General features: G+C 57.0%; 1 protein-coding gene and 1 long non-coding RNA gene across 5 annotated transcripts in view; one reads left to right on the top strand and one right to left on the bottom strand.

Moving 5' to 3' along the window:
* The window catches only part of GTF2IRD1 (GTF2I repeat domain containing 1), a 68,669-nt gene extending 48,240 nt beyond the window's left edge, over positions 1 to 20,429 (bottom strand). For all 4 annotated transcript variants that reach the window (XM_069791479.1, XM_069791482.1, XM_069791481.1 and 1 more), the window contains exon 1: positions 20,321 to 20,429. The gene's annotated coding sequence lies outside the window, so the exon portion shown is untranslated. The remainder of the gene's footprint in view (positions 1 to 20,320) is intronic.
* On the top strand, positions 5,453 to 7,610 carry LOC138686676 (uncharacterized). Its single transcript, XR_011325970.1, has 3 exons — positions 5,453 to 5,608; positions 6,486 to 6,603; positions 6,732 to 7,610. It is a non-coding gene; the product is annotated as an uncharacterized lncRNA (long non-coding RNA).
* Positions 20,430 to 20,979: the final 550 nt, after the last annotated feature.

The following is a 20,979-nucleotide window of genomic DNA, read 5'->3' as shown; positions in this document are numbered from 1 at the left end:
TCCCTGCACCCCCTCCATACCCACTACCTGCTCTGCAGGAGACCGGGACAAAAATAATCCCTTTCACCTGGCTGATCGTTTAATAAAGAAAAGGGAAAACCACTCAACAAGAAAAAAAATCAAAATAAAAATATGACCCGAGTAATACAACAGGACTTTAAGGGATGGGGGGAACAATATTCCTGTAGAGCTTTTAATCATTTGTGGTCACGAAGAGCAGTGACAGCAGATTTAGAAAAGGGGGGAATAAAAGGGAGGAAAAGAACTTCACGGCAAGCGCTAGGCTTATTCAAATCAAATTAAGACATAGGGCTTGAAGTTGTTTGTCTAATCAAAGGGAAAGTAATCTTTAGGAAAACTGGGGTAAACCATTCTTATGGCAGTTCGGGCTGGTGGCAGGGAGCGAGGTGGGTAGGGTGGGTACAGAGCATCCTACCCCCTTTCCACACACCTGTCCTGCTGAAATCCCACCCCAGGGCCCCCACCAAGGGGTTGGTTTCCCCCTCCTGGCCCACAGCAGGGGCTCAGCTCCAGCCCCAGCCCCATTCCATCTCTGCATGCCAAGTCCCGTCCCCAGGGGTGCAGGGTGACTCAAGGACCGTCACGACGCTGTCACGGGGCCAAAGCAAACATTTGCAGATTAGTTTTTTTTTTTAATTATTAAAAAAAATATATTATTTAATTTTATTATTATTTAATTATTTCTCCCCTGCATGAGTCTTGCGGGGATGGGACGAGCAGCACGGGGATAAGGGTGCCGTGCTACAGCCGGCATCGGATGCGGGCAGACAGCCCGCGCGGGCCATCACCTGCTCAGCTCTTACGACACCTCCTTCCTCACCTCCCTTTATAATCCTGGGAAAGATTATAAATTTGGCCCCAGGGGAGTTTCGCTCGTGAATCACCTGAGCTGCAGCAAAGGAAAAACCAGGTGTGTGGGGAGGCTCCTGAACCCCTGCAGAAATGGCAGCGGTCCCCCCCAACCCTGCGCCTGCAGCAGGCGCATCCCCTCTGCATCCCCCCCCACCGCTGACCGCTGCTGCGGGGCAGCATCTCTCCCCAGAATAAACATCCTCCAGTCTTGCACACTGCGTCACCATTTCCAAAGTGTTTGGAGCAATCAAAACAGAAAAAAAAACAACAAAAAACCCCAAGCCAACAACAACCCCCAAAGGAAATTTCCAAGCAGAAAACTGTTATTACATCCCTTAAATTATAAACAGGTTCAATTAGGAGAAACCGAGGGGACTTTATGCGAGCCAGCAGTTCACATGGTGCAGCCCCAGCATTGCCTGCTGGGCTGGGGCTCAGTTCATGGCAAAGATGGGTGCTGTAAGCTCCTGATGTTGACTTTTGTCCCCCTTCTTGCTCATCTTTTCCAGTCTTACAGCAATTGCCAGCCCCGTGCCACAACCAGAAGCAACAGTATCTTATTTATTAAGTTGAGCTGGTATTTCCACATTGCCATGGCGGAGCTTGAAGAAGGAGCTCCACAGCCGTCCTCCCCACTGCTTTCACCTTGCCGGATATGAAACCCTTATTTAGCATAAACCCCCAAATCCATTTTCCCAAAGGGAGCCATGCACTCGCCTGGGACTCACAAAACTGGGCTGAACTTGTTGCTGGCTCTCCCCATGCCTGCCGCTCCTTTGGGCCACCCTTGCCATCAGAAAAAAAAAAAAAAGCAAAACCCCCTTTTTGGGAATTACCCGAGGCCAAACGCAGTGCAGAGTGGGAGACACCGTGAGATGGGAACAACCAAATGCCCAGGAGGGACCGAGGACATCCTGTATCTGCTGCTTCTTATATTGCTTTCTACCAATACTGGTTTTAAACTGAATTGAGTGATTTATTTCTTTTTTTCCTGCAGCTCTACTGTATCTTAAAAATGTAACCCTGGTGATTTTCACTGCATGAAGCATCTCCTTTAATGAGGACACCAGACCACTCAAAACCATTGCAAGGCAAAGCATCCGATGGCCAGTGCCTCGACCCAAACCCATGAGCTCTGGGTGGGTGCAATGGCCATGTCTTCCAGCTCAGCCCTTAAATCACCAACTGCATCCAAGGGCGACAAGCCAGAGGACACCGGCTCAGCCGCAGGACCAAGGAAACCACTGACATGGAGCGTGTCAGGGTCTGATGGCAGCAAGGGAGAAGCGAAAAGCAGGGGAGCAGCATGGCGAACCCCAAACAGACGCTACTAGTCTGCAGCATCACCACGGAAATCCCCCCGCCCGGGATGTTTATAAAGCCTCCGACCGCGTGGGCTGGCTCCCAGTTCAAGGAGCCAAAAAGAAATTTAAATTAATGACAGCTTTGACTGGTCAGCACTTTGGGGGGCAGGGGGAGAAGAAAAAAAAGAAGAAAAAAAAGAAGAGAAAAAAGAAGAACAAAAAAATGACCATCACACCAGTCCTGCCTGCATCTCCACACAAGAGTGGCTGGAAATTATCTGCTTACTCATTTTTCTAGGAAGATTCTGCCTCTTGCTTCAGTGGTGCTGGTGAGACCACGGGAAGCCCAAGTGAGCCAGCCCCAATTCCAGCAAAATATTCAAAAAATTTAAAAAATATCAATATATATTGAATATAGATATTCAAATATATGTATTCTGATATATCATTTTATATATACATATATATTAGAGGTAGGTCTTAAAATGGGCATACAGACCATTTCCCCTCCCAGGGAGAAGAGGGGAAGCCTGGGGGTGCACTAGAGCAGGGGAAGGCACTGCTGGCTGGGGGGCAGTTAAGCTACCAGGCACAAAAACGACTTTTGAAAGTGGTATTTGGGCTTCTTGGCCACCCAAAATGCTCGATGAGCCACGGGACATCAGGTACCACATTCAGCCACCTCCATCCTCCCCCCCAGGACCGAGGGAGCAGGACCGGCACCCGCAGCCCGTCTGGCAGGAGGGAGGATGTGACACTGCACCCAGCACATGGATGTAATGATGACCCGCACGAAACGATAAGATGACCGTGATTTTATTTGTAATTGCCTTCTACTCTGGGAGGGCACATTTAAAGGGGATTTTTAAAAATTACACCGGCCCTGGAGGACGTTTAAGCAATTAGCCCTGGCTATCATCAAACACACTTTAAAATCCATCAGGAGCTGTCCTGATAGGAGCCAGAGGGACAAATAATGTCCTTTGCTAGTGCTGGGACAGCGTCCCCCCTCCAAGCGAGGGGCCCATCCCCTTGTCCCTGCTGGGGACATCGCTTTGGGACAGGACCCACACTAAGGGTTATCTCACCAACGAGGAAGGGGCACTGACCCAGAAGGTATTTCGCTGTTCCCCTCCATCTCAGGGACTTTTGAGGTTCCCTTTTTGGCAGGCAGTTGTTAGCAGCGAGGTGCCCGGAGAGCTGGAGCTGCTTGAGCAAAAAGCCCTGAAAACCACATAAACCGCAGCAAGGCAAAAGCTAGGGGTAGGGACCAGGCTTGAATTTCATCTTGCGGTTTTTTTCTAATCACTTAAGCAAACACCGGTATCAGCGGAGCTGGTGGATGCGGCCAAAGCCATCTCCAGTACAGGAGCACCATGGCACTGCCCTGCACTTGCCGAATAACCAGCCTTGGGGTTTTTGCCGTAGCGGTGGAGATTTCTGCTCCGTGCGGGCAACTTGCTCACGGCACGATGGCTTTAACCCACCCGTGCTGCCTGGCTAAGCCCTGATCCCTTACACCTAATTCAGCGCCAGCCTCTGGCCCCCATGGCCGCATCCTCTCCATCTCAAGCTGGCATGGGGTGAAGCCATGCAACTCATGCCGGGGCGGTTTATTGCTTCACTAATGATGCTTCGTTAGCAGGCGGTCAGTGAGCTGCACGGTCGGCACTGATGCCAGCGGTACAGCAGATAAGTGGGGTCCAGGGCACTCACAAAATGCCCAGCAATACCCTCAAGTGTCTAAACACTCCAAAGAGCCCCCAAATTTCTAATCTCTGCCCCATGCGTGGGTGCCCCTGTGGCACAGCCCTCCCGGGGCAGGCAGGGGCTCTGGGTTTTGGGGCACCCCAGGTGCTGCCCTGCCGATGCACCCGCTGCAAAAAAGCATCTGCTGAAGACACATCTGCATCCCCCAGAGGTGGGTGCTGGTGCACCCTCAGCCCCATAACCTGGTCCAACTGCTGCCCCATAACTGCTGCCACATCTCTCCGCACATCCATAAATTTCCCCCCCTTTTTTTTTTAATACGTTTCAAGCTGGTACCTTTTTGCAAAAGTCTGAAAGCAGCAGTGGGGGGACAAACAGCCTCTGGCACAGTCTGGGGCACCCGACTGCTTGTGCCCGCATCCCCACTGTGCCGGCAGCCCTTACCTCGCCAGCTCTGCCGGCTCCCCCAAACCCTGTATTTTTCCCCTGCTCCTTCCAGCTGGGTAGTACCAGGCAGAATAAGCTTCCACCACCAGACACCTCATGCCCTGTTTTATTTTACTGACAAAACCCAGGGCACCTGCTAGAAAAGCTCCTCACATACACGCCAGCACCACAACATCCACCGGCATCACCACCACAGCTCTGCTTTCCCGGATAATCCGTCGCCTGCCACAGTTTAGTCCCACTTATAAAAGAAGCAAAGAGCCAACTGGGGGCTCCCATGGGGGGACACATCCGCTGCAGGAATTTAGCTTTCCCTCCCAACCAGGGCATTGCATTCTGCTGCTGCCTTGTTTTTCTTAAGCCTGGCCTAGGCGCCCACACAGATATAATATAGTAAAGTTATAGTAGGCTTCTGTATAGCGCAAAGAGAGACGGATCAGGATCAAGTGCCCTTCAGAAGCTGCGTCTCATCTCCCCCAGGATAAACACTTTCATGTCACGGTGGCTGCTGGGGGGGATCGCTCTGCCCGTGAAGCTCGAGCAGCACAGCTTTCAGCTCTAGACAAGTTTACACGCTGCAATCGCACGGCAGGCAGGCGCAGAAGCTCTCGCTTCAAGCTACTGCCTCTTCATTTATTAAAGAAAAAAGGAAAAAAAGGGAGGGGGAAAAAAAAGGAAGTGTTAATCGGAGCGTTCCCACTGTTGCAGGGGAGGGATGCTGTGAGCATCGTGCATGGAAAGTGGCCGCGGCTCAGCTGGATCCTGCCCCGGCGGCCCTGCATGGGTGGCTGGGGGTGACGAAGCTGGAGATGAGCTTCATGGTGCCCGATGGGTGAGCAAAGATGCCCAGCCATGGGGACCTGGGTGCTTGCGTGGCTCCCAGGGTTGAGCCTCCCTCCCCGGGGGAATATCCATCCCCCAAACCCATCCCACAGCACCACAGCAGGCAGCTCAGCACCCCTTCCCGTGCCGGCACTGGGGCAGCCTGGACAAAACCCGGTGCTTTGCAGTTCCTAGAAGGAGAGGCGGGCAGCAAGGGTACGGATCCGGCATCCCACGCGCCAGGGCTCAGGTTGCACTTCCCAGAAGCGGGTGAGTGGGGGAAGCCAAAATTAGCAGGCGACTAATTCTGCCCCTCGGTACATCCCCTGCCCCTGCACCGCCGCCGATGGGGAACTGCGCGTCCCAACTATCGCAAGAAGATGCCGGCAATCCCTTGCCTAGAGAAAAAAATGAGATGAAACAAGCCCAGAAGCCGCAGGATGACCTGCAAGGTAGATCCTGGGGGTGCACCGACCTCGGTCCGCAGCCCTGTATCCCCTCGCACCCCTCTATTGATACTGAGGTCCAACTCTGCACACCAGAACGGGTGCTGGGGCAGAGGAAAGGAAGGAAGATACAGTTTCTAGCCTCTGGTTCAGCGGTGTGTAAGCTAACGCTGGGGTTATTTAAAGCCCGAGTTTTAGCAGCGTTCAGCTACTGGTTGCGTGATCAGGATAAAAAATCGCAATCCTAATTCCTGGCCCCCCGGTGCCTATGGCAACTGGTATCCGTCTCCTTGGAAACTAATCTCGTGGTATTTGAACAATGTACCAAGGGCCTTTAATCTCCCAAACACTGTAAATCTTTATTCTAGCCTGCTCTCCTCCTACCCCAAGAGCCAACATAAAAAGCCTGTTGTTTTCCGTGCAGTCACTGAGAGCCTAACTTGAATTTTATATTACACAGGCACATGGTTTTTTGCTTCCCCCCCGCCTCCTGCCATTTTTTCCCCCTCTAAATTAAAGAAAAATCCCATGTGCACGACGCCCACAGGTGCCGCAGCACCGGCCCCACATCCAGGTACAAGGTTTGCTTTCTCTGAACGGCACCCGATGCCCCGTCCTGGCTGTCACCCCAGTTTGCGTGCCCACCTTGCATCCATCTAACTGGGTGCTGCTCCAGATGATGATGATGATATTCTGAATTAGCTAGCAAAAAAATCTCCAAACTGCAAATATACAAAGACACTGTGCCCAGGCTGGGGGCAACAAGTTTGCAAGGGCTCAGCGGAGGATGGTCCACCCCCGTCCTCGCTGTGGGTGCAGATGCTGGCGGGCACCTCGTCTTGCTCCTCAACACTCAATCCCGATGCTTTTTTCTTTTCCAAAGCTGCTGTTGATGGCACCAACTCCTCAGCTCCCAGGCAGGGCTGGGGTGGCCCTGTCCCCTGCCACCGACCCCAGCTCACGGCCACCAGTGCTCATCACCCACTTTGTGCTCTGCCCAGGTAATTACCTCTGTGTAAGGAGGTCTCTCATAGAGACCCGTTACCTAATCTCATTATGGTTTAATTTTATCTCTAATATTTCTCTCTGGTTACTGGTGTCTCAGTATCGCGTATTCCCTGTGTTACAGGATGGGCTATTTGCTAATCCCAGGCCTGGCTCTCTGCCACATAAATAAGCTCAATAAAAAAATAAAATGGCTTCTAAGGGGATGAAAGGAGGCTCAGAGACAGGAGCATCCCACCTCCCGAGCTCCCCGCTCCTGCCCGCTGCCTTCTCCCTTATTTTACTTTACAGGACAAGTCAGAGAGGCGAGAGCAGGTCCAGGGTCACCCCGGTGTTTGCCCTCTACTCCGGTCCCATGGCAGGGAGCACGCGTGCCGAGAGCCGGTGCCGGCTGCGCCTTGTCACCTGCGGCCTCGATGCCTGCCCAGAATCGGGTATCCCGCGCGGGCAGGTGACTCACCACCGAGTCTGCGGTGAAGCCGAGCATCGCCCACCCCGGTGTGACCCTTCAAGGGAGACAGGCAGGGCGGCAGTGCCGCCGGCGAGGAGGAAGGCTGCCGGCGGCTGCCCACCCCGGCCAGCCGGGATCCCCATTTCCTTCCCAGGCAGCCTCTGGTGGTGGCACCAGCTCCGAAACCTGCTGTTTCTCATGCAAACCCCGCCATTACCGCAGCGCTATCAGGGCTCGGCATCACCGCCGGCTGCCAGACACAAACAGCCGCGGGTGCCACACGGCCCCCACCCACCCCAGGCAGAGACATCACCCTCCACGGTGAGACGACACGCCAGGAGCCACCGGGTCTGGCCGAGGACGGCTCTGCCTTCCCCGAGCCCTGGCATCATGACTGGGGCTGCAACGCCGGCTCCTGCCATGCTGCTCCTGCATCCCGGGAGCAGCAGCTCTGCGGCTGCGGGGGTCCCTGGGGGTCCCCAGCCCGTGGTCGGGCTCCCCAGTGGCTGGTAGAGCCACGGACCTGCAAGCTGAGATGTCCCCACCGGTGTGACCGTCCCTACAGCTCTCGTGGGGAAATCCGCCAGCGTCTAATAGAGCTTGGGGGCACATCGCTAAATTTCCCCCCGCCGTATGCACAGGGGCTCGGCTTTTTTTAACGCCGTGCCCTGAGCCCCGTGAGCCCTGCCGCGCTGGGTGGCAGCCAGCCAGCAGGCAAGGGACAGGCAGACAGACGGACGGGAACAAACCCCCGCCCGGAGATGGTGATTACCCCCCCATGGGTCCCACATTGCCGATTCCCTGGCGATGCCTCCGCTCCTCGGGGCTGTGGGGAGCGGCCCATGCGCATCATTGCCTTTGCCTGGGAAGGACAATGCCGCGTGCCGGGGGGGTCCCTGGTGGTGCCGGGGTCCCGCCTCGTCCCCCCAGCGGGATTTGGGGTGCGGTGGGGTGGGGAGGGCGGCAGGCGCGGGGCGGAGGCGACGGGAGCGGCCCTGATAAGTCGGCGATCTGAGCTGTGACTCAAAGGCCGCCCGGGCTGGCATCGGGGCTGGCCCCGGGGAGCCCTGAGAGGACAGCCCTGGGCTGGACAGGATCCGGCCCTAAAATACAGCCAGGGCCTCTCCCACATGCTTCTGCTCAGAGTCACTCCGGGACAAGGTGACCTGGCCGCTGCCACCTCCTCCCTCTGGGGACGTGCCGGCGATCCGGCTCCAACACGATGGCCTGGGCCAGCGTTTCCCTTCCTCTGATGCCTTGACCCCCCCGAAGCACATGAGCCCCTTCTTTCCCAGGGGAAAACTGGCCTGGGATCAGCCCCAGTCCCTATAACCTCCGGGGGATGCCGGCCCGCTCCGAGCCTCGCCGGTGGGCCACCTCGACTCCACTGATCCTGCGGCCGACCCGCCCTGCCCTCTCGTCTTGCTCACCCCATTTCAGGGTGGTTTAGCAAGGAAAAATCAGTCAGCAGAGGTGTCCCCAGCAAGAAGGGGCCCCCCAAGGACACCGAGCCCCAGCCCCGAGCCCCCACGGTGCCACCACTACCATGACCACAACACGGCGCATGGGCACGGGGCTGGCGGAGCCTGAGGTCTCGCAGAAACACATGTTCCCCCCTGCTAAATTCCAGCTTAATTCTCATTTCCATTGTGTTATGAAACACATTATCTGTTGAAACTAAGTCAACAGTTGTTTGCATTTACGTGTAAACACAGCGAATATTAGGAACGGGGCCAGCATTATATTTGCATAGGAAATGCTGCCTGCACTGCCCTCTCTCCCTGGCTCTTCTCCATCCCTGCAGTTAAAGACACGGGGATGCAGGGAGGTGGTGAAACCCAAGACCAGAGCAGCCCGAGAAGCAAAAAACCTTGTTTTTCCCCCTCTATTTTTATTTTTGTGCAGCAGGAGAAAAAACATCCCTTTAAACCCACATAACGCACCAACACGCACACCCCTTCATCTTGGGCCCAAACCGAAACCGCTTCAAATTCCCAATGATACGCATATCTTATCAGGCCTGCTTTGCATAGTGCATAAATATTTATTTGCTTTTAATCCTGCAAAGCAAACCTGCCTCATGGCACATTTCCCTTAATCGGCAGCTCCGGCGCCCAACGAAGCGCCAAGAGAAGCGGCGTCGCAAATTCACAGCCTGCTTTAGGTGCGAGGGCAGGGAAATAGGCACCCGACGTCCAGCACCCGCCGCCTCTTGGGGTGCCTGGGGCAGCTTCGGGGGGTGCCAAGGCAGCTGTAAGATACCCCAGTTCCTCGCCACTGGGGAAAGCAAGAGCCCAGCTCAGACGCCCCATAAATAGCAGAAAATCAATACATGTGCATTGTGGTTTGGGCATTGCGGGAGGTGGCTGGATGCTCATTTAGCTCCTGATGCTTCCAGGAGAGGTGATAACAGGGGTTGGGACCAGCCCCTCCAAAAAAAGAGATTTCTGGAGCTGTGCAAAGGGAGAGCACCTTGTCACGGGGAAGGCAGAGGGCAGGCAGCTTTTTTTTGGCTCGCAGCTTATTTTTTTCACATGCGCTTGTCAGGTTGAAAAATGGAAACCCTCTGATGTCTTCATCCATGAGATGGGAAACAAGGAGCTGCACCGCTGGGGACCGGCTCAGGCTCTCCACCACCCCAATCAGGATGCCGCCAAGCACAGACCTGTACCCCAAACCCTGCTAAGACCGACACAGCCTCATACGGCACAAAACTTGTAGAAACTGATAAAAAAAAAAAAAAAAAGAGAATTTTCAAATACCAAATCACCCAAACACCAAAAGCTCCTTAATTACCTCTTGCTTCAGCCAGGCAGATGGGAAGCAGTGTGCTCGCCCGCATCCGTCCCTGCTCCACGGCGATCAAAGCATTCACATCTGGGCCCACGGAGCCTGAGATTGTGAATTTATTTCTTCATCAGTTCCCCTTAAACGGGTGGCAAGCAATTAGGCAAGGGGTGCCCGCTGCGCCGGTGCCAAGCCCAAGGGAGCCGATGAGCTCTCAGCACAGCTCTTCGCACCGCACGCAGCCAGAGCAGGTAAACACAGAGCTACTTTATGATGGGCAAGTAAGTATTTAAATAGGTGGGTTTATTTTGGCCGCTCAGCCGCCGTGCCTCATCCTCTACAAAGGTGCTGACCTGAGTGGAACCCAAAACCTGATTAAAAGTAAAATGCTGTTTTCCCCCAAGATGGGAGGAAGCGCCTTAACCTCTCCCTGAGGCCAGTGATCTAGGACTGGGAGGAGAAACCAGCCCAGCTGCCCTACAAGAGGCTTTCCCCGGGTGCTGAGCATGATCCTGCATCTCTCCAGCATCTTCAAGGAGCGCTTCTTGCAGCCCGAAACCCCAGTCCCTGGGATATCAGTACCTCCGAGGAGGGGTACCGCTCCATCCCCACAAACGTCTCCCACAGCCCCCGTGCCCATCACCTCGCTGCTGGGGATACAAAGCCCCTCCAGAGAGGCAGCCTGGCTCTCCCCAGCATCCTTCCAGCTACTCAAAATACCAAGGGCAATAAAATGAGACTCAAGCAGAAAGCAAAATCAATACCAAGAAGGAAGGTTCTGGGCTTAAACGCCTTTCGTAGCATCGCTGGTGAAAAGCAGGTTAGTGAAGGGGGAGGGGGGGAAAGGAGAGAAAAACCCTCGGCACACCCCACGGCACATAGGTTTAAGAGAAATGGCATTTGCTCTAAGGTTTTTCATAGGCATCACTGATGGTTTCTAGGCAGGAAGCACATGGGGGGGGGGGGGTGCAGACCCAGCCCAGCATCCCCTGAGCCTGATCCGAAGAGTTATGGGGAGGAGCAAAAGGAGGAGGAAGAGGATGGAGACCCTGGCACTGCGTCCTGGCTCCCACCAGGGTGATGCTGGCATGCACCCCAGCTGCTGCCATTTTGCTTTGAAGGGGTGCGGAGCCACGGGGAAGGGGCACACGAGGACAGCCGGTGCCGGGAGGAGAGCCACCCTCCCACTGCTCTCCTTGCCCACGGCCCCGACGGGAACCATGTCCCTTCCTGCTCTTCTGGTCTTGCACCTCCGAAGGGCCGGCTCCAGCTGCTGACAGGCATCGGCTTCCGTGCCCCAGTGGGGATAGCAACCAGAGGGGAGCCGGACACGTGCCGCGGCAAAGCCCACCCGCCAGTCTGGGGATGAGACCCCCGCACCATGGGAAATCTGGCATCCCGGAGCATCCTCAGCAGCAGCTACCCACAGCAGAGACAACTCCACGTTATTTTTAATTATCTGGTTTAAAATAATAAAGGATGCCTACGTGCTCCAGTGCATCGATGGCAACCCAGCACAAGCCCAGCTGTTAAAAATAGCCCTTTCCAGGAACGGCGGCTGCCAGCCACCCACAGGCACCCTTGGCCCCATGGGACGGGTGCTCTCCGCTCTGTCCATTGGCATCACCGTGCCAGGTCCACAGCATACCAGAAGGTCAGAGAGTGTGGAAATATGCACCTTGCATGCAGAAAAAAATAAAATAAATCAACCAGAAGCTAAAAAAAAAAAAAAATATTCAATGATACCTATGCTGCTAGGGGAGAAAGAAATAAATCAAGAGGAAGAGAATTTATTGGGGATGAAGCCACAACCCAAGCAGCCTGCTTTCAGAGAGCATTTAAAGATGAGGAGATTTGTGCACTACAAGGTGCAGAGGGGAGGCAAGCATCGCTCTCGCTGGCAGCTAAAGTAGAGGAAACTTTTGCATCTCTGTGGCAGCGCTGGAGCCGGCTTTTATCATGGAGAGCCTCGCACACAGGCAGCGAAAGGGCTGGATTTCTGCAGGTGTAATTCCCACGGAGATAAAGACCTTGTTTTTCAACAAGCGGCAGCATCGTACATAAATTACAACAGCAAACATGGGGAAACAAAGAGGTTTTCAAGAGAGCGCGTAATCCTCGGAGGGGCGGCTCGGGGAAAGCCGGCGGGCGGCTGCGGGAAGATGATGCGGTAGAGATGTGGGCCTAATCTCGTGCTCTCCCATCCCCCGTAAAGGAATAAACCTTTGGGCAGGTGGGGGGGGGGGAAATAAAAATTAACCCACCTAAACAATAAGTATTTGAGGGGCCCAGGATGAAGGTGGGATTGGATGCTGGGATGTACCGCTGCTGCCTGCTCTTCCCTGCAGCGAGATCCAGCAAGGAGCCGTGGGAAGGGCACGGGTAGATGCTGGATCCATCCCGGAGCCGGCTCTTTGCTCCGGGAGCTTGCACGGGGAGGGCTGGGGTTGCACCACACTGGGTCAATCCGCTCACGGGACTCTCAGGTCACGCTCGCCTCTCTTAGAGGTCTTCTTTTCTCCCCTCTCTTTTTAAATAAAATAAATACAACCTGACACTAATTCTAACGGTTTTAATAAATGTTTAATGTCCTGTTAAAGGTCGCCTGCTGCCCGCTCCCGCCGCAGATCTGTATTAGCGGCACACGGGCCACTCGGTTTGAACCGCGCTGTTTCATCGGGGTTCCGACGCCCGGCACGCTCCTCTCCCCAGCCACGCGTCCCCCAAGGACGCCATCGGGCAGTGGTGGCGGGGGGCCGGCCCATGCCAGAAACCTGCAGCAAACCCCAACTGACCCCCCTGCTTTGGATGCAAGCCCCCGGCCGAGCTTCATCTGAGGGCACAGGGGTATTTGTATTTTTGAGGGCAAAAGCACCGAGCTCTAACGCAGGGTAAAATGCTGTAATTTCACTTCGGGGGTTTCTAGGCATTCGTCCCCAGAAAGACGAGATGAAATTACAGCCCGGCGATGCCCCTAAAGGGTGCAGAGCAATTTATTTTCAGTGATCCTCCTCTAATGAAGCTAATTTATAACCTTGTCAGAAGGCGCATGCAGACTTGGGGCACCGGCGCGGCTCCCTTCCCCCCGCCTGCCTTTCCCAGGATGAAAACCTCCAACCCAAACCCCAACCAGGATGTTTATTTAAGGCCCAAAACCCCAAAGGCACTTTAAACAAGCAGAGTTCCTCACATATTTTGCCGACTGAGCACGATCCTTCCTGCCGGTGATTGCAAAAGGGCTTCCAGCACCCGGGGGGTGTGCGGGGGTTCCCTGCTGCCACCAGGACAGCGTTGTCCCACCGCTCGGATGGGAGCAAGGATGATGCTGCGGGACCTGGTGGCATTGCAGGGCGTCCCTACAGACCAGAGCATCCCCACACAGCGGGGTCTCCACAGGTTGGCAATGTGATGACCCAGTTTTTGGGGGACTTGCCGATGACCCCAGCACCATCCCAACAGCCCCACCGCGCTCCAACGGGAATCAGTCCTCACCAGCTGGAAGGGTTTAACAGCTCATCCCCTGCCTGGTTAAAAGGGAGGAAACCACAAGAAGGGTTTCTCCATCCATACCAACCACTCCCGTTTCTCCTAGGACATGCAAGACCCACGGCAGACGCCAGCAAGAAGGAGCAGGGGAGAGGCAGCACGGCAGGCAGCTCCCACCGTTCTGCCAGCGCCGTGCAGCAGCACTTTAGCAGATGGAGGATCATAACATCGTTATATTTACCTAACAAGATTGCTTTATTGTAGCCTTCCAACAATAAAGCAAGAGCATCTAAAGGCGGCGGGCAACTCCCGGGCTTTGACAACCCAGGTGCCAAAAATATACATGTATTTTAAATCTATATATAAATCACGATTTCAGAGGTCATGTTAATACACTGATTTCCCCCCCACACACACACACACTAAAACACATGTGACTCGTATGCAACAAAAAAGACAAACAATTCAATGCTGTAAATCCTTCTAAATGCCGGGGAGCAGAGCTGCGGTAGCAATTTGGGCAATGCCGCGGGCACGCAGGGCTCAAACCCCAATCTACCCGGCCCAGGACACGCGACCAGCGTGCCAGAGACGGCGTTCCTCTGGGCAAGGACTGTCGTTTGCTGTTTGCACAGCAAATGGGGTCCTAGCCTCCTAAATACTAATGCAATACAAATAATAAAGATAATTCCCACATATTTAATCATTACCAGAGCTCTGGGTAGAAATGATAATCAGGCCCCTGCTAATTAGGGAGACATAATCCTGTCTTTCCTACAGGTTTTTCCATCCCTGTCTCCTACCCTGCAATGAAACAAGCAGAAAACTGACCTGACGGGGAGGAGCGTGACTTTGATGGGAGCCTCAAATAGGTCGCAATGCCCGACCGCAGTGGGCACAGCCCCGTCCTACCGGTGCCGGGGGAGACATGCCAAAATACCCATCCCGCGGGGCTCGGCGTCAGTCCAGCCCCAAACTCAAACCATCCTTTAGGGTCCCTTTTGGGAAGGTCTGAGCAGCAGCATCCATCCAGGGAAAAGCCTACCCTTGCCATGCACATCCCTCTGGGGTCTCTGCCCTGCAGTAGGGTACAGCCCAGCAGCTCATCTCAAGCCTCGTCCTAAACCTTTCGGCATCCCGGAGGCTCTCCTCGACGGCTGGCAGCGGGTCGGCAGGGAAGGGCAGCGCCTGCCTTACCGGCACTGTTCCCCGGTGCCGTCATCGATCCAATGTGCCACGCGTGCTCCCCGGCGCCGAGCCCTTATAAAGCGGCCGGGCTTAATTTCAGGCGCGAGGATTGCTGCTAATTAGAAGCAGGGCTGGGTTTGCCTCTTTCATCTGTGCATGTTGGCGCAGGGGGGCTCCGTCCACCCCCAGGGAGCCACCTCCCTCCCCGGCGTGATGGCCAGAGCCATCCCCACCGCCCAGGGCCAACCCTTTATTGCCACCAGGCTGGAGCTCCAGCAGCAGATGAGCAACCCGGTGGCCAGTGTCCCAAGGCAAGGTCACCTCACGCAGGCACAAAGGAGTGGGTGGTTTCCCAGGTAGGAGACACGTCCACACAAACACAGCTGGAGGTAAAGGCAAGACTCGAGCTCTGCCAAAACCTGGGTGTGGAGATGCACTCATCCCCTCACGCCACCCTTTAAAGACGGGCAAAGCATCTTCTCACACAGTGACCAGATAAAACCAAGGAGGTCGTCTTCACCCACTGCAATGGTTTCATTTCTCCAGTGTTACCTTGCTCTGGAGGACTCCCTCCCCACTCACCATGAGTTTTCCCTAAGCCAGACTGACCACCTCTATGTTCTTCTAACCAGCAGTTACCAGAGGGAAAGCTTTGAGAGTTTTTTGCCCCCTTTTTTTTTTTTTTTTTTAAAGCAAGGGAGAAGGAAGCCAAGGGCTCCTCGATGGCCTCGCCACTGGCGCAACCTGTGGCTGGCATCCCACACGTCCATCCCCTGCCTCAGCCAGGGACAGGCTCCAACCTCTCTACCAAATGCCCCTTCTCATATAAAAGAATTTTTCAGCCCCACTTCAAACTACCCCATAAAGCTGCTGCTTGTCAGAGCCTGGGCACCACACGTTTCTCTCAGAAGCACGCACATCCCTCCAACCTCCATCCACTCTTTACAGGGGGAGGTCTCTCCTTCAGGAACATCCCAGCTAAGCAGGACACACAACCCCTGGCAGCAACCAGCACTCACACACATGACCAAAAAGTGCAAGAAATGCTCCAAAAAATAAAAAAGGTTACAAAACATCCTGCCCACCAGTTTTCCTCCCGGCCGTCTCCAGAGGGATCTAAGCCCCAAAGCACCCTCCAAGCTCCCAGGTTTTATTCTGCCCATGGGGCTCCAGGAGCGGATCAGCAGCGGGTCCATGGTGCCCACCACGAGTCTTTGCACCCACCTGCTTGCACCCACTTGGATGGCTCAGGGGTGCAGCCAGACCCTGGCACACCCCACAGGGAATGTCACCCACAGGCAGGGGACATCTGGGTCTGTCCCCTTTAATCTTCTGGGACAGAGGTCCCAGGCACACAGGCAGGCACTGGGTGACACATTTCCAGGACCCCTCCCGGGTCCACACTGACCTCCCCACCAGCGTTTGCTCCTTTTGATGTTGCAGACTTAAAAGAAAATGAAGACAGACACCTCATCCCTCACATGAGAAGTGGAGATCAGGTCTGAGCAGGGAAACCCTGGTAAAGGACGACGACATCCGTGCGGACATGCAGCAGCGGAGTGATGCTCCTCACTGGTCCCCTGCTCATCCTGCTGAGGTTAATTCTCTTCTTAAACCAGGCAGACCAGCACAGAGCAGAGACAAGGCAATGGGAAGCCAGAAAACTCAAACAGAAGCTGCTTGCATGCAGGAATGTAAATCCCACCTCGGTACAGCCTGCTCTCGAGGAGGGGATTCATGTACCAAGTGCTTTTCTTCATAACATCCTACCTATGGGAAAGCCTCGCTGCTGCCATAGGCAAGTCCCTCGGAAATCACCACTAAAGTGTTTGTAAGGTGGCGTTCGGCAGCAGCTCCCGAACCAGGACGAGACACGGGAGTATTCCCACAACAGCAATGCCCCAGCGGCTTTAGGGGATTTCTCCAGCAGCAGCTCCCCATCCCAGCCCATTGCTCCACCACCACGGGGGCACCACGCAGCAGGGCTGAGGGCCCACCTGGACTCACTTGACATTTTTCTCTTGGACTTGAAGCAAATTCAACGAACAGGGGTGCACTAAGAAACAAAGCATTGAACCGGTGAGCAAAAAAACCCCAAACCCCCAAACCATAAAGTCCACCCAGGCCCTGGCCACCGCACAGCCCCGAGCCTTCTGCAGCTTCCGACCAGCCCGAGGGCTCCTGACCTCTTTTTACAGACAATGCTTCAAGAGACATAAATAAAACATGTCCCGTGAAGGGACAGGCTGCAACGGGGCAGAGCAAGGTCCTGGGAAACCTTGCTCCAGTCTGCAAAAGACCTGCCACCTCCATGGCAAACCTCCGGCCGGGGCTGCTCTCTGCCCCCAGCCCCGCTGCTCAGGCCAGCATCCAGATGGACACCAGGGGTCCTTCCTTACAGCTTCCAGCTGGGCTCTTCCCAATAAATGAATCAATAAATACATTTTTAGCTCCTGGAAGGATACCTCCGTGCTCAGAAGGAGCTCCCAGTAGGTCCTTTCCTCTCCTTCTCCCTGCCCTCAGGGCAAGGCTTCTGGTGATGGCAAACCCACCCCAGGTGCCTTCAGCATCCACCTCTGCTCCCCCCAAAGCCCCGGAGGAGGTTTGTCATTGCCGACAAGGTGTGACACAGGCAGACGTGGCTGGAAGGCCAGGAGCAGAGCGTGGACACCAACACAGCCCCTCGCCCGCTCATCCCCTTCCCCAAACCATCACCCACCACCGACACCCAAGCCCAGCCATCCCAGGAGAAGCAGTCCCCATCCACATCTCTTCTCCCAGGATGAACCACCACCACGTCCACCTGCCACAGGCATCTGCAAACGGACGCTGGTGGCACAAGGAATAACCGCGCCCGTCGCCCAACGGGCAGGGCAGGGCACCAAGCCGGGGACGGCCGGCGCCGAGCCCTGCGCCCACCCCAGGGGTCAGCCCCGCAGCGGGCGATGGGACGGGGATGGCACTGGAGTCCCTCTGCATTCCTCCAGCCTGGCTGCCGGGGTGCAGCCGCCGAAATTCCCAAAGGAAGCACAGGGCATCGATAATTGCCCAAAAAAATCTGAGCTATTTCCTGCGGGAACAGCAGATGGGAATTCCCCCATTAGCTCCAACACTGAGAGGTCACTGGTTTTGGGCCTGGGATTTGGGGGTTTTGGGGATTTTTCTCTTTTCTTTTAGCAGAGCATCACTCAAGTCATACGTGATGCACGTCATGCGGGACAGCCAGACCTGTCCCCTCCGTGCTGGCCCCAAAGCCCACCCTCCTTGCCACCTCCTGCCCCACACAAGGTCCCACCAGATGCCTGCCGGCACTGCACCAGGCTGCTGGGACAGCGCTGGCCTGCCAGCGAGGGCACCGCATCTCTCGCCCCGGCTGGTAGGGCAGGTTGCTAAATACGTCCCTGAGCAGGTTCTTTCCCTCCTCTCCCAGCTTCTCATTAGCGAACCTGAAAGAGCAGCGACCCGCAGCAGCACCAGCAGCTCCTTCGCCCAGACGTGAAAGCACTCCCGGGAGGGGCAGCGGAGGGACACCAGCACGTGTCCCCTTCGTCACCCACCAGCTCCTGCGAGCACCCCCCGTGAGGGCAGCTGCCCAACCCCTTCCCCTCCCCGCACCCAGCGGTGACACATGCTGGGCAGGGTTCACCCCAAAAACGCGGCCTTGAGAGGCAACACCAACTCACGCGGCAGCGATGCATGGGAAAACCAGCGGCACAGCCCCGAACTGGGGCACCCCGTCCCCCGGCGGTCACTGGGAGCCAAGGGAGAGGAGCGGGGGACCCGCGGGTGGCCACAGAGCCGCACCGTGCTGCTGCGGCTCAAAGGCGACCCTGACACCCGACGGGCTGCTGGCTATCGCCCCGACGGCGGCACACACGGCTGTGCCAGGGCTCGCTGCTCCGGCGGCAGGGGCCCACGGGCAGCGGCAGCGAGCCGTGGCCTTTAGCATCCCAGCCCCTCAGCCGCCGGCGGGGTCGGGTCTGATGCTGGCAGCTGCCGCACTGCTTTCCTATTTCTGAGCAAGCACTTTCCACCGGAGTAGGAAATTCCGTGGGCTCGGATGGGCAACAGCCGACGTAGCGGGTCTGGCTGTACCGGTGGGGACCAGAGACCCGGGATCCTGTGGAATTAAAGGCGCTCGCATCTGTGGGATTATTCCCCAGCTGCAGCACTTCCAGCAGCTCCTGCAAGTGGGAGCAGCGTGGGGAACAGACCCCCCCAAAGCCAGGGGCTCCCGTCATGTGAGGGTCCGTGCTGACATCCCCAGGCAGTTCCAATGTCCGGAGCTTGCACATCAACGGGCGATGGATGCAGCAGGAGGCCGAGCGACCGACCCCGAAGCGCCCACAACACCCAGCCCCACGGCTCTGCAGCGATGCTCGGCGGCACCAAAGCCTCCCAAAGCGCTCTCGCCCAGGCGTGCCTGGCGCCTGCCGCGAACACCCGGGATTACCTGCACAGCGCCGACGGGTCCGAGGCTCACGCCGGCACAAGATGCATTAATAGGATCTCTCTGATTTACAGCTTATCCCAGATAAACCCACCGCCAGCCCCACGCGCTGGAAGGACAAGGGCACCGGCTCCCCAGGGAGCAACTTTCTCCCCATCACGGTCATCCCCACGCACCGAGAAACCTCCGCTCGCCCCACTGGGGAGCCGCAGAGGACGTCCATCCGTCCGTCCCTGCACCCCACGGGCCGCGGTGCCGAGGCCGGGTCACCAGCCCAGCCGAACCCCCGAGCGCTTCGTCAGCTCAACCCTGCGTTTCTATTTTCAGCTGCGCTGCCGCCTTTCCCTGCGCCGGCGGAGAGGGAGACGAGCCCCGGCAGAGCCCTGCTTGCAGCTTCCCCTCCTGCCCAGCACCACGAGACGCAGCTGGGGCAGGTGGTGGCCCTGGAGCTGCCTTAGGGATAGGGAACACCGTTGCGGTGGTGGGCACCAAGGGCCAGCCGGACATCCCCTACCCAGCTGCCCCAGCACTCCCTCAGCGCTATCAACCCCCCCCCAGCCCTACTGCTCCCTGCACCCCCCTAGTTCACCACCCCGAGCACCCCTGCAGCACTATCACCCCCAACCCCTATGCCCCCCCCCAGCCTGATTGCCTCCTGGCATCCCCCCCAGCCCTGATGGATCCCAAGCCCCAGCATCACCCCCAGCCAGCCCTAATGCCCCCCCCCCAGCCCCAATGAGCTCAACATCCCCTCCCCAGCCCTAATATCCCCAGCATCTCCCTATAGCCCCCCAACATCTCTGCAGCCCTATTGCCCTGCAGCATCTCCCAGCCCTATTGCCCCCCCCACCTCTCAGCCCTATCGCTCCCCAGCGTCCCCCAGCCCTAATGCCCCCCTGCATCCCCCCAGCACCATCCCTCCCAGTATCCCTATTGCCCCCCTGCACTCTCCCAGCCCTTATGAGCCGAACATTCCCCCCTGCCAGCCCTACTGCCCCCCCCAGCATCCCCCAGTCCTACCACCTCCCCCCCCAGCATCCTTCAAGCCCTAATGCCCCCCTGCACCCCCCCAACCCTAACGAGCCCAGCATCCCCCCTAACCCTATTGCCCCCCAAACCTTGATACCCCCTCTGCACCCCCGCAGCCCTAACGCCCCCCCTATCACCCCCCCAGCCCCATCGCACCTAGCATCCCCCAACCCCCGCATCTCTCCCCCCCCCCCCCCCCCGGGCTCTCCCCACCGTCACCCCCAGGGCTGGGACCGAGGCGGAGGGGGGGGGGGAAGGAAGGGAGAACCATGAGGAGTTGGGGGGGGGGGGGAAGTAAGGGGGGGGCAAAACTTTTCCTTACCGCGGGCGTCTCGGGCGCGGCGCTCCTGCCTCCCCCGGCGAGGCTGCGCGGGAGCGGCGGGGGCGGGCGGGCGGGGGCCGGGATGGAGCCGCCTCCCGCCGCCTCCCGCCGCTTCCCTCCTCCCCGGGCGGAGCCGGTACTACCCGGTGGGGGCTTAAAGGAAAGAAGGAGGAGGAGGAAGGAGGAGGTGGGAGGGAGGGAAGGGGGGGGGAGGGAAGAAGGGGGGGAAAAAAAAAAAGAAAAAAAAAAAAAACAAACCACCCCCCCCCCCCCCCAAGCTGGGAAAGGAGAGCAGCTCTTTGTTCTGTAATCCCAGTAAAAGTGCCAGCCATTCGCCCCGCCGCTAATCCCAACCCCGCTCAACGGCACCATCCATTGGCTGCCATTTACATACGGGATTAACCAGCCCGATAACCGGACGGGGAGGGGGGGGAGAGCCGAGACGAGCTGTGTTAAATCCTTTTATGCCGCGCCGGGGCCGTGCCGAGCCGCGCCGAGCCGCGCCGAGCCGTTCCGGCTCGGCGCGGCTCGGCGCGGCTCGGCACGGCCCCGGCGCGGTGGCCCCGGCGGCTGCTGGAAGGGGGGGGGGGGGAAGGCGGGTTATGGGGGTGCAATGGGGACCTGTCGCCATCTGTTGGTGTTGGCGTGGCTGGGCTTGG

This window comes from Haliaeetus albicilla, chromosome 9 (assembly GCF_947461875.1).
Source record: "Haliaeetus albicilla chromosome 9, bHalAlb1.1, whole genome shotgun sequence".
NCBI classification, from domain to species: Eukaryota; Metazoa; Chordata; class Aves; order Accipitriformes; family Accipitridae; genus Haliaeetus; species Haliaeetus albicilla.
This window is presented reverse-complemented; position numbering and strand designations above follow the sequence as displayed.